This window comes from Lygodium microphyllum, chromosome 20 (genome assembly GCF_053477565.2).
Source record: "Lygodium microphyllum isolate KBCC chromosome 20, Lygodium_microphyllum_v1.1.10, whole genome shotgun sequence".
Classification (NCBI taxonomy): Eukaryota; Viridiplantae; Streptophyta; class Polypodiopsida; order Schizaeales; family Lygodiaceae; genus Lygodium; species Lygodium microphyllum.
In genome coordinates, this window is record NC_141154.1 from 8,425,772 (window position 1) to 8,438,313 (window position 12,542).

The following is a 12,542-nucleotide window of genomic DNA, read 5'->3' on the forward strand; positions in this document are numbered from 1 at the left end:
CATGAGAGTCCTTGGGCTGGTCATAGAGGAGTATGGGCTACTTATGAGAAAATCAAGGAGAAATATTGGTGGAAAGGTATGTACAGAGATGTTTGTCACTTTGTTGAGACTTGCAAGATTGCCAGATGTATTCAGTAGTGCGTCATAGAGATGAGCTTCATCCGACCTATCCGCTATGCATTCATTATAAGTGGGTAGTTGATTTGGTTACCATGCCTATGGGTCTATGGCAGATGAGATACATTGTTTTGGCTAGAGAGGATCTTACTAATCATGTTGAGGGCAGATCTTTGAGAACGAAGACCACTAGTGCAGTGTGTAAGTTCTTATTGGAGGAAATTTTTTGCAAGTATGGTTGTGTGGGTAAGATCACTGCGGATCGTGGTGAATTGGATGCAGATGAAGCTAGGGAGTTTTTCTCTCAGCTAGGAATCAAATTGGCTCTAACCACAGCATACAATCTAGAGGGAAATGAAAAGAGTGAAAGAGGGCATCCGCCGATAGTGAAAGCATTAGCCAAAGCATGCAGAGGACGGATTGGAGAATGGCCAAGACTTCTACCATTTGCTTTATGGGCTGATCGTACGACTCATAGTGTTACCACAGGATATATGCCTGCAGAGTTGATGTATGGTCAGAAACCTGTTATGCCGATTGATACTTGTGCTTTGACTTGGTCAGTTTTACCTTGGCAGGAGGATTTGACGAGAGAGGAGCTCTTAGCTCTTCGGATTCGACAGTTGGAGAGGAGACCTGAGGATATTCAGCTAGCTATTGACAGGTTGAAGGTTGCTAGACTAAGGAATAAGGATAGGTTTGACAGCAGGCATCGCTTACGGCCAAGAGAAATAGAAGAGGGAGATTGGGTATTGGTCTTTGATAGCAGCCTTGAAAATCAGCATACTGCACTTCGGAAGATGGTGAAAAGATGGTTTGGGCCGTACATAGTTAGACATGTCTTTGATAATGCAACATATGAGCTGACTGAATTGGATGGGACAGTGCTTAGAGTGCCTATTGTTGGAAAAAGAATCAAAATTTTCAAGAAAAGAGATGATGAGGATTATGCATTGGAAGAATTTTCAAGAGAAGAGCAACGACAAGAAACTCCAATGGAAGAGACAGATGATATGGCTGAAAATCTTGTTGATCTACCGGAAATGCATAACGAAGAGATTGATTTGTTTGTGGATCTTGATGATAATGATCATGGGTAGTTGGCCCATCCGGAGGATGCGGAGGATTAGAGGGGGTGGATGTCGTATTGCTGCGCATTCAAGGTGTGTAAACCACCCAAAAGTCATGTGTGTGATTTGATACTTTGTACATACTTAGTTGTTATGTTTGCTCTTTCATTCTATGCCGAAGACGGAGAAGAATAAGAAATTTTGGTAGACTGGTAACTCGAGATGCAATCTCATGGGCTACACTTATTTCAAGATATGCCGATTATGGGCTTTGTGAGGATGTTTCCAATAACTACAAATGGATGAGGCTTATCAAGTATTTGACAGACTTTCAGAACAAGGGAACGAAGTCAGTTTGGTTTTGAATGCCATACATGTAGGTAAACTTAATGAATTTGGGACATCATCCCTGTATCTGTTCCTCCCTACTTGTCATGATGCGCCCCTAATTGGATGAAGAGGGAACTATGCAAGCTTGTGCTGTTTGGTTGGACTGTATTTGAGCCAGACTCCACCATTTCCAATGGGCTAGCTGGTAGTTCGAGGAAGATATAGAAGAAAACCTCACTTGTGACCCAATTGGTCATATCGTGGTTCTGCTGCTTCTTGTCAAAGTTCATTGGTATATGCTGTTGTGACTAAGAAATTGCTTTGATGCAAAGGATAATGATTTGATTAATGACTGGCACTTTGGTCACCATCTTGTGATGTAATGACAATCCAAAAAGATTGGTTTGGACCGTGCTCATATGACAGTGCTTGCTTTCTTTTATCCTTCAACCTATATTTCGGAGGAGGAACAGGGTCTAAAAAAGGAAGAAAAGCAAAAGGCTAATTTTGGGAGGGAAAAAGCAGATTCGAAAAAGATGAGAGATTGAATTGGGGAAAGAGGAAAGGAACGCGGAGGAATCAAGGAGGAAAATAGCTGGAGAGGAAGGGTGATCATCGAAAAGGTCTGCAATAGGACGGCATTAGTGACGAGGAGGAAGACGATACTCTGCGCAGAATAGGGAGAAGAAAACGACGAAATAGCTAAGAAAAGCTCAGAAGGCAGACGGAGTGTGGAAGCCTTAAGCAGGACAGAGGAGGACGCCGATGGAGGAAATTGGGGGAAAATGAACTGGCTCGCTGATCATCAGAAGGAGGGAAGAGGAAAAATGCAAGATGAATGGATCTACGAGGACGGCATCAGCTGTGGAGGACGAGGCTTTAATGACAAAGCATCGACTACAGAAGGGGATTCGACGAAGTAGCTGAGAGGAGCAGTCTTTGATCTTGCAAAAAGGCCACTTTATGCAAAGCCAATCAGGCATCAGGAATGATCGCTTTGATGGAGCTCCGATACTACAGAAGGAGGGGAAAGGTTTCTCTATGATCGAAACAGTACCATAGAGAGCGAGCGAAACTGAAGTTACTGTGACAATTCATGACACGGAACTTCAGGGACAAGTAGGAAGACACTTTCCGCAGGATCAGAAATTTGTGAAGTGGCTATAGAAGGGTGCCGAATTCAATGCGTAAAGGAATAAGGTATTCGAAGATTGATATGCGAAGGAAAGATGATACTCTGCGGTTCGACTAGGAGGAATAGGATAACGGAGAGGTCATCAACTGGATTTACAGGGCGAGTTCTGTGACTGTGAGGAGGAATAGTTTTGGACTTCAAGTTCGAAGGTACTCTGCTGCTTGAATGAGTGCTTTGGGGAGAGATGGCTGGAAAGAAGACCGAGTGCAGCTGAAGTAGATAAAGTCACCGAAGATGACAGGAGGCGAAAAAGGGATGAAGCATCATATAAGAAGGTAAAAGATCGATTAAAGCTCTGAGTACAACTTCAGAGATCAAAACTTGAAGCGAATTGAAGAACAGAGCTCTCACAAGTTTTTTTTTATTCTCAAAATAAAAAATTGTGATCTGTTCCTGCCTGGAGGTCCTTTTGGCTCTATCCGACCGACTTCGTCTTCGTCTTCTGCATCAATTCGAAGGAAATGCTGATGTAGAACTACCAGAGCTATACTCTGTTCATCGTGCCTAAAGCAAGGAGGAAAAAAAAACAACGTCATCCAACTGTGCCACCAGAATTTCTGATATGTCGGCAATAGAGGACATCGAGGAGGCTTAAGGTAACGAAGCGAAAGAAGAAACGATTGAAGATAAAGAAAGACTGACGATGAGGACTACGATGAGGTGTTAAAAGAAGCTACGAGGAAGTCAAAGATACAGAAGGATTTTCTGAAGAATAACCAGGAGGGAAGCTTGTTTTTCCATATGCTAAGAAACGTGCCTTTGGTCCTAAGTGTGCCATAACCAGCAACGCATACAGGGAATTCCATATTTGTGGCCTGCTGAGTACAGAGGCTCCCGTTTCAGTAAACACAAGAAGATGGTTAACAGAGCTTATGGTGTACACTTTCTGGAGATTTTGTTTTGCATCATGCCAATTGAGTCAATGATGAAGATGAATCACAGATTCACTCAGAGAAAATGTCAAGTGATCTTTTAAAGCGCTTATAGGAGGCAATAGAAGCTTTAATGTATAGTTGTTTTTGAATTTAGAGCTATATGCAAATGATTTTGCAAGACTTGGGGAACCATTAATCATCTTCTTAAGACATTTATTCTAACTCCAGAGGATTACAAAGTTGCAGAATGGGAAGAAGGCAGTCTGAAAGATCGTGAAAGGAGAGTTACACACCTGTTTCAATAGCCTCACTCCTTAAACAATATCACTCTAGCTCAAAACAAGCTACCTAAAAATCTGTGATCTTCACAGTTAGGTCCTATGCCAAGAACAGATTTGTGACTTCAAATTCCTTATAGTATTGGACATTATTATGATCTGTACTAAAACTGTTTCCTAAACCTCTTGTATATACCTCTGAGGATCTTCTGTACTCGTCCTTTATTGCTGCTGTAACTATTCTGAAGAAATATAAATATGATTCTTTGTGGAGGCCGCCACTATTGACGATCTATCCTTCTATCTTGAAATTATTCAAAGTCCTCAGTGGTCGCGACTTGGCTTTCGAAAACTCTTCGACAACGTTGTGCCGAAAAACTTGTTGGCACAACTCTCTCATGCGAGCCATCACCCTCCTCCCCTCATCATTCATGATGATGGCTCCTAACATACTATCGACCAGATATCCATAACCCCTAGGAGTCTACCTAAGATGGGTCCTCTCCCATCTACATCCATGCTCATGGGCATATCCAGGAGACCCCTCTACATCTGGTGTACCGACGAGGGTAATCTCTCTCGGAGTGGCACCTAAAGGGGTGCCACCTAGCTGCTGATGGCTGCGCAAAAGCCGGAGTAACTGGAGTAGACGTCCCCATAGGTGTGACAAATCCTGGAGGTGACGCAGCTCCAGCTGAACGACGAGACGGACCTGAGCCATGAGAGTAAGGAGTCGCACCTGTATCCCATGTCGACCGCGGGCTCATTGCTTTTGTATCTCTGCAGCATCCCCCTAATCCCGATACACTCCCTCCCTCTGGCCCAAGTCGTGAGCGTCGAGATCGTCTGCTCGAAGCTGAAGCATCCGATCGCGCTGAAGCAGATCTAGCAGAGTGCCTTGACGAAGAACGAGACAGCTCCTGGTCTGCTATCTCTCTGAATCTGGTGATCTGGTCTAGAGACATGCATGGGAAGATGTCTTGTAACTTCTCATCGCTCATCCCTCGACTCATCCTAAAAATGTCACATGCACAGATAAAAAATGATGTTAGAATAATCAATTTAAATCATACAAAGCATAATAAGATAAATCATTTAAAGAAAATCTCACTTAAAATGCATATCTTATGTACCCTTATAAGTGATTGGTCAACGAATTGAGTAAGTGGATGCTCAAAGTATGAAGTATCCTATGGTCCCATGTTAATCTCCTGACACAACTCCGCATACATTGGAAGGTTGATAGAAATGTCACCACAAAAGAATGAGTCCGCCTCGTTCTCAAAGAATTCTTGGACTCCTGTATTTCCATCATTGTTAGCCAATGCTAGCTCCAAGCTTTTGACGGCCTCCACCCCTTGCAATATCGACCCCTCTATTTGCATATTATCTTCATCTATGCTCGAAACATCGCTCTGATAATATACTCTCGCACTTCGGGGAGTTAAGTTATAACATATCACCATCGAGGTTGTCGGGGGCTTTGATAGAAGATTACCTGTTCACAAACACGTACAAGAGAGTTCAAACCATTGTGACATAAACCATGTCGTGATACAATTAGCAAGCAAATGACTCCATGCACCTGTTCACAATAGGTCGGCAACAGAAAGGTATCGCACAAATCCATCCATTTTTTTTCAGAATCTATTTCGAGAAATCCAGATGGACCTCGTCGAATTGTTGCTCCAGCTCCTCCAAGTACCACTTTGAACCACTGCACATCGAATAGTATCATGGAGAAGCTACGGTAATCCACTGTAATAATACTTTGCAAGTTTCCAAAATACTCCATCTCATCCACAACCGTGTTTGGATCCATTGCTCGTCGCTAGCTCTCTTTCTCGAACCTTGCCATGATACCACAGTCCATTGTGGAGCACATTTTGTCAATACGCTCTATGCGAAAATGCCGTCCGCGCGACCATGCTGCACTATATATTTTGTATTGTACATTGAAACACTCAAATTTGATGTCGCATATAAAATTTAGATACGACAGATTGTAAACCCCACATCACCTTTGGACTACATCCCCTCGAGAATTCCCACTCCTCCATTGAGACCTCTGTCTCTTCGCGAGATGCTGCAGTCAAGGCTCCATGCAACCATCGCGTTGACATAAACTGCGGCATCTCCTCCATGCCTTTGGGATATTGAATCGGTCGATGACACGTACTACGTCGAAATTCAGCTCGTGCTTCCTCTCGATCTTGCCTAGCGATCTGGTACTTGGCGAGCCACGTCTCCATAGAGGCATGGTGCAACATACAAAAGCGATTCACCTTCTCTTCCATTGAGGCATCCATTCTTTTTTCTACCCCATTTCCAACCACCACATCTCCAGTCAGTCTATCAACGTCCTTCAGCGACCATAGCATTTCATTGTTTGTTTCCACCGTTGGTAGCCATTGTGAAATATGCACTAGCGCCTCAGACACCAACCAACCTTCGGCCATGCTATCTTATGGCCGAGCTCGTTGTCACACAAAGCCTTTCAAGGTTTTCATGAAGTGCTCCAAGAAGAACATCCATCGTGTATGGACATGTCTAGCAATCTCCACTTCATCCACAAGATGCACAAGAAGGTGGATTTGTATCGTGAGCATGCTGGTGGGCAGGTATTTCTCAAAGAGACAGACCGTCTCCACTACTCCCCGCCTCACGGATTCAATAGAGGATGTCTTAATCTCCTTCTGTGAGATCCATTGCACCAAAGTCGACAACTTGTAAATGGCCCCACAAATTTCTGGAGTAAGACATCCTGCAATCGCAATCGGTAGTACAAACTGCCACAAATGAGAAAGAATTATGAATAATGGCTACATTCCAAATAGCAAAATGCCCACGCTAACTACAATCCATTTGTAGTACAAACCTGACATATCTTATGCCAGTCATGGGATTTTAGCCCTGATAATTGGTCGTCTTTAGAAAATGCGGACCTTAGAGAACGCATCATATCCATCAGAGTGCGGATAGACTTGATTACTTGCTTCACAATGCGCTCTTCTTTAATGGACAAAATCCAAGGAGCACGAGGAAGCTGCACGCGACCATCAATACTCGACTGCAGCCAAAGCGCCTCCATCTTACCTACCTCCTTCAAATCCATTCGCGCCCCTATAGTGTCTCTCTTTCTTGTGATGTGGTCCCATAACAAGCTACCCACATTCTTGAAAATATGCATGGGATCCAACAAGTGGTTGACCTGTAAGTGGGTCCAATATGGCAACTCGTAGAAAACTGAGAACCGTCGCATTCCATTTGGATGTGATTCCGCGTGGACCATTTTCAGCTCGTACCAGCTTGTGGCGTTCATATGTGTTGGAGGTCGTCCAAGGAAACCTTCCCTGAGTTCATGATCCTCCGGCAAGAAAGTAGCGTGTCCTTGATATACCATCTTCTTCATGGTTCGTGACCTTCGGGAGTCTAACTGTGGCCGGCACAATGGGCATGCATGATAACCTGAGGTAACCAGACATGTTCCAACACCACGGCCTAGTGAATACTTGATTGAATGAGATAAAATATAGATATTACCAGCGAGAATGGAGGCGTGCTCACCTGAGCACTCTCCCAATCCCGGAAAGTCATGCATCATCCACATGAGAATGGCTCGAATATTGGCTGACCGCCGCCCATCGCGTCTGCTTATATCTTGCACAGTGATCCCCTCCTCCCAAAAAATCTTAAGCTCATCGACTAATGGACGAAGATACAAGTCCATATTTTTTACTTTGTAGCGACGTGGGACGAGCAAGCTAAGGATAAGATGTCATTTCTTCGTAGAAATCCATAGAGGGATGTTGTAGTTGAGCGCAGACCGAATGGGTTCACACCATCCATTGCGAGACCGAGCCAAAGATTCCTTGGCTCTCGGGAAAAGCCTGGGAAGGTAGAGTCAATGTGGCTCCATGCGTGCGAATCCGCTGATATTCGATGACCTCCATCCGTGGACCTATTCTACGCATGCCACGTTGTCAAGCTCACCATGCCGGACGTATGAAACATGTGGTTTATGCGGGGGATGAACGGAAAGTGTCTGAGAACTTTTTGAGGGATGGTTTGCCCTTACAAGTCCTGTCGATACCTGTGAGCACCACACATTGGGCATGTCTCCATAGTCTCGTATTCTCCTCGAAACAGACATCAATCGTTGATACATGCATGGATGTTATTGTAGTGCATGCCAAGCTTCCGTAAAACATGTCGTGCATCATCACGAGACTCAGGCATGGTATTTGCAGGTGGTAATATATGATATTTCAATAACCTGAAAAAAATCATAAAACACCTTGAAACAACACAAATATTTGTAATAATAGTGCCGAAAAAAAAATTCAATGAAGCGTATGTACAAGGTACCTAAACAACTCGGTCACACTCGTATCGCTCCACCCGTATTTTGCTTGCACACTTAAGAGCGCAAGCATTGTCTTCAGCTGAGATAATTGGCACCCATCATATAATGGTATGGATGCTTCCTCTCTAAGCAGATCAAAAGTCTCGACATCCATGGTAATCAATGCATTGATCATTGCCTCCATCTCAGGCTCCAAGATTGTAGGTAGGTCTGGAAGGTTGCCTGTCTCCTCTAGCATTGACGGTGTCAAGCGTTTTTTTGAAACTAAAAACCCCTAGTCAAATTGTAGTTAGGTTTGATTTATGCTAGCTTAGTTGTTTGTGTGACAGTTTGTTTTGTTGTTTTGTAATTGGATTTCTTGTGTTTGTCTAGCTTAAGATTTGTTTTTGTCATTTTGTTTGATTTGTTGATTGTAAAACTTGATAGCCTTGGTTGAGCTTGGTATTTTTTTGAATAGGATGAAGCTTATGTTTGTCAATAGCTACTGAATATTGAGGAGCTAGGTATGTTTTCTTATCGAGACTTTTGCACATCACAGGGATTATGGGTTCACGAGCACTTTACGTTACACTTGTTGATGCACTGCACTCGGGGGTCGTCTCCTGTTCTTATCAAATACTTCCATGCCATGGGTTGGGATTATGCACGTTTTGCACCATCATAGAGCACTAGCACGGCATGAGGTCCGCTGCAGCTATATGCAATAAATTTTAGATGCACGTGCACATGAGAGAGCACCTGTCATTGAGCACGCACATTTCTTGCACACACCATTTGGGATGTTCATCACAAAGTTAGGAACCTCTGGTTGAGAGTGGAAGGTGGTTGGGTGAGTTAGAGGGTCGTGAAGGACACCATCAATTGTGAGAAGGTTTGTTCATAATTGGTCAACATCTTGAGGACCACCATTTTCTAAAGTGATTGTGAGATATTGGATGGGTGGAGTGGAGTATATCATATCTTCTTTATGAGAGTTGAGAGGTGAGGATAAGGAATTTTAAATTAATCAAGAAATTATGTTTGCATTTTGCATGACGCACGATCACATGTAGACAGACTAGGCACAATTTCTACAATGCATACATTATTTTTGTGTAAGCATTGATTGATTGGTTGCATATCATGGATCCCATATTGCATATTTCTCAAATCATGTATGATTGGGCACGTAGTTCATTTCAAAAAACCATATTCCTACTATGACACACTGCATAAAAAAACAGGTCCAGAGAATATTTATTTTGAAAACTCAAGGATCAAAGGAAAAGGTCGTATGCTTTACATCGTCAGCGAGTATTTCTTGAAGAAAAAGAGGACATATGTGCTTAAAGTGTATGCAATCACAAGAACAATAGGCCAAGAAAGGGAATAAGTCATCCAAGATAAAAGATGGAGAAAAAAGATGCGATTTACGAAAATCAGTATTTTTTTCCGATTTTGATGGATTTTCGTAATTCTGCCTGCGTTAGCTTGTCCACCTGATATGTTCCGATCGTTTTGAGTACCAAACAACTATATTCGGAGTTCAAATGACAAAGTTATGATCCAAACAAGTTACAAACAGGCATAAAGCAGAAAATAATGAAAATAATGAAAAGCAGTAGAAAAGCAAAAGCTAAAAGCTGAAAGCAAAATGCTTAATGTGTGTGAGTGTGGATAGAAAACTATATAAGGAGATGAGAATGGAGAGTTAAGGGCCTTCCCCCTTGATTACAATTATATTATGTTGTAACGTGTCCCCTAGAATCATCCCGGACACGTCTTAGCAGTCCATCGGAAAGGATGTCTAGAAAGCTCCGCCTGGCACTCCCATGGAATGTTACGGGACTTGCGATCTAGGTCTTCCCGCGTCTGCCACGTAGCGGAAGTATCCTGGCCGTTCCCACTTAGGATCAACCTGAATTTGGGTTTTCCTGTTTGGTCGTTAGCTAGCAACAACTAGCGTCAGACCCAAGCGAACTACTTTACGCAGAAACGCCAGGTCCGAAGCGGATTCACGCTGCACTTGGTTCAAGGAGAATGGGAAACGAGAGGGATGCAAGGCTCAACCTCTCTGCCATAAGGCATAGTCCCATTCCGTTCCCCTAAAACAGCGTAAATCGGGTAAGACGTAACTCTAGGTTATCGCTCTCATTATTCGCTTTGATAATGATGATCATCCCGTTGTTCTTCGAGATTTTTGAGAAAAGTTCCCGGCTAACCGGGACCACCCAACCGTAGGACGGACCCATGACCCATCCTCCGCACTTTCCTCAGTTTGTTTTAGTTATGTAATTATCTAACACATTTAATTTCACATATAGCAATCAGCTTCTTTGATTAATCCTGTTAAGCACTGGTTCCTTCATGTAATCTTATCACGTGACATAGAAAAACAATATCAGACAAATTCTTTATTATCATTTCATCATTTTATCTTTAAAATACAAGGAGTTCCGCCCATAGGCTTGTCCATAGTCCGCCCGAAGGCTATCCAGTAATCCATAGGGATTACTATTCCAAGTTTCCGCCCGTAGACTAGTATGCGGGCCTCGAGATCCAATCTCGAGTCACGTTAGCCTCTTGTGCAGGAATCGGAAGGCGAGGGATTTACGGCCAGAGCCCCCCCTGGCACCCAAGCGTCCTCCTGCTCCAAGTAGAGCTCAACGGAAAGACCTCTCGCGGCAGGTTCGGTCCACGTTCCCGGCGCGGTCAACAACCCCCTTGGTTAGGGTCAGGCAGGCAGTCGGGGGTAACTGAAGCTGCCACTCCCTTCAGGCTTTCAACCTGAAGAATTAGATATCATTTCATCCTTTAGTTCTTTGAGCAAACAATGCAAACAGTGCTTTCTAAACTGTTACAAGCACAATCAATTCCAGTGGTTGTTTATTTAGCCAACCGTTAAGGAGTGAATCCTTCTCTCCGAATGCATCCAGCATTTGATCCGGGATCAATTGCGACTTGGCAAGATCCCCAAGGTTTTGTTTGTTCACCCTTTTGTCCTTGGGTTAGGGCCATACCCTATTAACCCAACTTAACCAATACCTTAGGTTTTATTAACAGTAAATCCTGGCAACCATGTCGCTTCAATTTATTGATTGATCATTTGCTTCAAGCAAATACCTAACTTCCCTTTACTTGGCAATTATTCCCCAAGAAAGGTGATGTACAGGATGATTACTCATCCTCTTGCAAGTTAAACTTGCGCAAGAACTTGCCAACCTCATTTCAAGAAATGGCAAAACTCTCTTGTGAACAAATCACAAGTTTATGCGACATTGCAACTTTTTGCACAAGTGTCGCATCTATTCCATGGGATCATTTCACCCATTGAATGGCATTTTCTGGTCATGGAGTTATCTCCAGACGAGAAGCAGGGTTTAGGGTGTCTTCTTACCCAACCCATTCCTAATTACACTAGGCCGACAACATTCGGTCCTAGGAATTCCAACTCAATCCGAGTTTCATCATTTGAACGAGTGATCCTTAGGGTAGAAACCTTAGATCGTTTTATGCATGAGTGTCCAATTGTGCTCTACATTCCGTGAATGTGGGTGGGACCTTTGGTTTAAGGGTTCGTCTTGGTAACAGGTGCGTGAAACTAGGTCAAGTCCTTAAGGTGCTAAACCCTAGCTAGCACTTGGAGTATATTGTATCGATCTAACCATCCTAAATGAGTCCTTTGCGGTTTAGGTGTTTTGGGTAAACCCATTTACTTGTCTTAAGACAAGGACGAGGCATTCCTAAAAGATATTGTCTTTATCTAAGAGGGGAAAAACTAGTTGCATTACGTCATAACTCATGTAAGCACGCGATTCATTTCCTCTAGATTCGCAATCCCTAACTACTCTTGTTAAGACCAAGCACCTGCTAAAACTCACATAACTTCCATTGATCCTACTAGGACCTGGATTCACGATTCATGCTACTAAGCTTTTAGGGTTTTATGTTAAAATGAACGGTGCAGCCTTTCCCTAACTACATTTCTGAAAGAAATATTCGTACACTGAATTAATGAAATTCTTACGTGCGATGAGTTAGCAACATGCAATCCTTTCCTAACTACACGCAGTTAAATGAGATTTATGCCAATTGAAGCTAGAGTTAACCTATTTAATGCAGCCCTTAGAATTATTCCCATGATTTGCTATTTCCTATGGGTGATAACGACTTCCTTAATGAATCATTACCAAGAAGATTTATCAAAAAATGCGACATGCCATTAATCTTTCCATGCCTAGTAAAAAGGTGTACCTCAATAATTTCAACCTTGTAATGAGGCAACAGTTGACCTAGGCTCGTCACTTTTGAATGCACAAAAGGAACTTACTT